This window comes from Ruditapes philippinarum, unplaced genomic scaffold, assembly GCF_026571515.1.
Source record: "Ruditapes philippinarum isolate M1 unplaced genomic scaffold, ASM2657151v2 ctg7944_1_1_1_1, whole genome shotgun sequence".
In the NCBI taxonomy this organism is placed as follows: domain Eukaryota; kingdom Metazoa; phylum Mollusca; class Bivalvia; order Venerida; family Veneridae; genus Ruditapes; species Ruditapes philippinarum.
Window position 1 is genome coordinate 38,841 of NW_026858665.1, and position 5,205 is coordinate 44,045.

At 32.8% G+C, this 5,205-nt stretch overlaps 1 long non-coding RNA gene across 1 annotated transcript; it reads right to left on the bottom strand.

Moving 5' to 3' along the window:
- Positions 1–749: 749 nt before the first annotated feature.
- LOC132753892 (uncharacterized) lies at positions 750–3,164 on the bottom strand. Its single transcript, XR_009629026.1, has 4 exons — positions 3,101–3,164; positions 1,508–1,593; positions 1,202–1,253; positions 750–889 (listed from the first exon to the last, which is right to left on the bottom strand). It is a non-coding gene; the product is annotated as an uncharacterized LOC132753892 (long non-coding RNA).
- Between the last annotated feature and the right edge of the window lie 2,041 nt (positions 3,165–5,205).

Sequence of the window (5,205 nt, forward strand, 5' to 3'; positions counted from 1 at the left end):
ACTTTTTAACAAAGTAGGACACCTATTCTATGCAAGATCAGTTGTTTGGCTGAACGAGAAACTTATCTGGTAAGAGAAACTCATCTGGTAAACTTATAATCGGATGTCATAAATAAATATTTGGTACAAATTGAATATAAGGTTACATTTATTCTTTGACAGTATGCCTGCTTTATAAATTTATCTTTCTTCATCTTATTTGTGATATGCAGGTTTCATAACTTCCTTTTTGTACCTCTTACTTTTTCTCAAGAACGTCCAAAACGTCAAAATTGTTAATGTGGCCGACTCTGTTGGGTTGAGTCTGTTCAAAGGATATGATGGGAAGTGCGAGTCGTTCAAGTCTGGTAAAGTAATAAATCTTAACAACTTGCACACACAAATAAAAGTAAAGAATGTGAAATATCATTGAATTAGTTTATTCCTTATGTAATTTTTAATTACCAAGTGACAGATTTTTGTCAAATTTAATGACTTTTTTACTGTCAAACATTTATAAGAACACCGGTGAAAGATGGATACCTGTGCTCATTTGCAAACATTACGTTAGTGTGTGTACTCTGAACATACACTCGTTCACCAGTTGTAAGTCTTGCCGGAATCGTTGCCGAAGCGCAGATACTTGTCGTGCTGTATGTTGTTGCAGCTGTTATTTTAGTATTTTCATGAACAATAGCTGCAGTCATATATTTTCCATCGGCATTACAAATGTTGATGCTAAATTGGTACATCCCAGATACAGGGGCTGTGAAGATCCCAGTGCTTGCATTATAACCACCGCCTTCATTAAGTAACACGAGAGGAAATACGATAGATTGGTTGACCACGTAATTTCCACTACCAGTACTAAAATATGCATTAAATGCTACTTTCGGTGTTGCATTGAGAACTGAAAGTACAATCATGGGAATTTTAAGAAAAGGTCACACCTGTTTATTATACATGTAGTAATAACGCAAGGAATATGATAACATTATTCTATGAAGTAATTATAATCAAATAATGTTTATGTAAAAATGTATGTAGCAAATAATATAATTTAAGAAACCACTTTTTTGCATTTATCGTGAGGAAATATCTTTTACTGTTATAAAACTGTATCAATATCATCTCAGTGATGCACTCCGTCAAATTATTGAATAATGTGAAATAAATATGTTTAACTCGGAATTGTTGTGTAAAATATAAATCTGAAATTTACCACACTCCTGTGATTCTGCTGTTTTCAGAGTAAGCAACAGCAACAAACCGATCTGAAATATCACTTATAGAGTAATGTTATGAAAATGAATATTATTCAACTTTGTTACGGTTGTTTGATAAATATTTTACTTGTTATTAAGACAAGAGCTCTAGTGATACTATTTGGGGTTTTAATTGTGAATCACAGCTTTAATTAGTAAAAATGCATATATTTATTTCTATTTCAGAATTCAACGCTCAATAGAATATAGATTATTTTAAACAGGTTATTGACATTACGAATTACAAGGGAAAGAAGTCATACCAAGTTAGGAAGGATTAATTTCATCATGCTTTACAGATTGGCAATTTCCCAGAAGGCAAGAACTAACTGAAACAGAACTTTTTCTTCTGAAAGTACAAAAAGTAGAATTAACGGTAACACAAAATGATATTATGCTGTTTTGTGCCAAATTTATATCTGGTGCTTCAATTTTCTTTCTTGATGTTTTCATCACTTTTAATACGTTTATATGAACTTGGTAAGTAACCTTGAGAACACTATCTGTGGATAAATGAAATTATAACTTCATGCGCGCAAGCGATGGACATGTCTGCTTCTTTTTATGAATACTTATGAGTTGGGATTTTCCATGAAGCTTAATAAACACGTTTCAAATAGATATAATTTTATAAAATCTACTATGGAATTCGTCATCTTTGTACCACGTGATTGCTTCATAGAACAAGTAATGTTTAATCGAATGAATCTCGAAGTGCTTCTAGGAAGCACTGCCAAATCGAACATGTATTAAGTTAAGTTTGAAATGAAGGACCAACTATTACGTTGATATGAATTAACTACGGATCGGAGATTTTCTGGCGCAACAGACATATTTCTTAAGCATAACAGGCACAACGTTTGTTTTTGTTATGAATACAGTTAAACATTTTCTTAAAATGTTACAGAGATGTTTACTATAGGTTGTTTTGAAGGAGTCTATGACACTGAAAACGATGTCTTTTCTTTTAACTAAACTTCAAGATACCGTGAACACAATAAAATCATACAAGCACAATTACGAACCTTATCTGTTCTGAAATAATATTGTATGTCCACCCGATGACTGCTAACATTAATTATATTTAAGATGAGCGTGTCGTGTTCATCCGACAGCTGTACAAAGTAAATCTTGAGCAGTCAGACATCATGCGAGAGAGAAAGCAATAATTTCTATGTCATCAGTGTCTTATTAAATATGTATTGCTAATTAAACAAGAAAAATATTACAAACATTCGTATGTAATAAATATAGGTACAATTGCTAACCAACTTCTGTGAAGACTTTTTATGCTTGCTTCATGAAAGGTACTATGTAATATGAACAAACATGTCATTAGATATTTTATGTTTTTAAACGTTTTCATGAAATGTAATAAATGTATCATAATATCAACGTTGTATGCCTTCTGATGAGAAAAATGAACAATGCACGACCAATTTACTGCTCACTGAACAGACCATTTGAAAATCTTGCAACCCATAGACTAAACAAAAACAAGCGCTTGCTTCTTTACCCAATTATTTAGCTGCATGACCATGATTTGCAAACCAAATATAAAAGCTGAAACTATTGTTAAAATAATACTATGACCACAGCAGATTTGGTACAGAAAAGCAAAAATAGCATAAACCCACTAGACAGTCTCACATAACTAAATCAACTAGGTCTTACATGACATTAAGTTGTTTCGAAACAAACAAAAATCTAATTTGTATAAAGAACTTATTAAATGATTGTCAAATACATGGATCTCTTTTACTCATAAAGTCATTTTCATAAAATATAGCAAATATACAATGTAAATAATGTTTAAGAAGAAAATTGAAAATAAGATTATATTATTCTGTACTCACGTGTATCACTGACTTGACTTCTACGTTGTATTCGCCTGTTGTCTGAAGCACACTAGGTGCTGAATTTATACTGTTTGCCTTGTAACATATTGCATCATTTCAACAGCAAAATCGGCTGACAAAGCAACAGAAGATTTGATTCATTTGTTTTATTCTTTGTTTGATAACAATAACATAAAAGAATAAAAGTTTCGATTGAGATAAAATTTTGTAAGCAGTTGCTTAATTTGTAAAACCACGTGAACGATAATCTCTAAAATCATTCCAAAATTACCATATAGTGCCTGCAAAGTAGGACGACGATCTGTCGCGGGAGATGTGATTGTAAATGTTCTAGTTCATGCAATAGGTATGTAACATGGTAACATAGTTTCTCAGAGAGTAGACAAATTAATGAACTGATATGATTTGTCCTAGTTGCGTCATATGGTTTCATAAGGACAACTGTTGTTAGAAATAAACAGGATAATGTTATCTGAAAAAACATCCTAACCCATACAGATGAATGCTTTTAGATTATATAGGCCTATAGTTTGTAGCGCTATAAATGTGATTTTTGCAAATTTTGAATTCTCCACAAAAAAAACATAAGTTACCAACACATGTACTCACACGTACATATCCCATATCATGATGTTTCAATCAAAATTGAATGTTTATACGAGAGTTGGTAAGAGACTAATGGGACTCACAGTCTTGCACCATCATTCAATTTCAAAAATTATTCACATTAAAGCGACGTGAAAATTTTCTACAATTTCAGCATGTGTTTATTAAATAATTGTGATAAATGCTTGTTTCCTGAAAATAACCATGGCTACACACACCCGGCGCAGCAAATCAAACACATAATATTGCGTTTCAGCTGTACTTCATATCATTAAACAGAAGGTAACATAGCGTGTATATAAAAATATTACGTTTGTTGAAACAAACGGTAGTCTTGTGCATATGTTCAATTTTTTGCGAATATATATTATCAATGCTCCTTCAGATACATACGAAAAAGGACAATTTTTTCGGGCACCAGGCCCACACATTTTTAGAAGGCGCAGGCAAGTCAAAGACTGCGGATATGATATTTGTAGAAGTAAAGTAAAGAATTGACGGAACGTTAGTGACGCCGTTTGCAAAAACACTACAAAATGGTCGACAGCACCAACTCGGCGGACTGCCCGGTATGTTTGATATGAATACGTCGGGTCTCCTTTTTCAAATCTGACCAAAAGATTAAATATGAGACATATGAGACATTTGTTTTAACAATACTTTATTTGCTTTCAACAATATATACGTGTTAGCAATAAATGATAGGCACTCCATTGAGGTTCATTTGGCTACACACATATAAAATTATAATGTTTTACATAGATCAACATGTGCACTTAAAACAGAAATATATATAAAATATAACCAAGAAATATACAAGAAATACACTGAAAATCGTATGTTTGTACTATTCTCTATCCAAATTGAGTAAAAGCGTTTAAACGCTTTTCAATTTTGTGTCTTTTTCACAATTCTGATTATAATTATGGAATAATGGAGCGAGCTATTAATCTGAAATATTGAACATAACATATTAACACAGATCTAAATCAAGTAATAATCTCAAAAGAAGCCCCGTCATGTCTAAAAACCTCAGTGGAGTCCTTTTAATACAATAACAAATAACGGTTATAAGAAATATTTCACAAATAAAAAACAAAAAAAAAAACCAAAAAAAAAACCGGCGTATGGCTGTGAATCGCGTGGCCCTAGTGCGCACCCGGTCAGCAGGTCACATTCGTATTGATCACAAATACTTTCTACGGTCATTTGCACTGTACTTCATCTCTGACATGTTCAGAAGTTTCAATTCCTTGCGAAAGCAAAGGCCACTGTTACTGGTAAAACTGCTTAGCATATACTCTACTGCGCATCGGTCAAATGTTTCACAAGAGCATGAGTGTGTTCATTCAGGTGCGATGGGAGCTAACTTGACATTCTGCCCAGAAACAATGTGGTGGCTGAACTGTAATCTGGTTAATTCAATGTGGCTTACTGCCGTGATCCGAAGAGAGAGTGAAAACTACTATCACTATCACCACCACCATTACCTGATT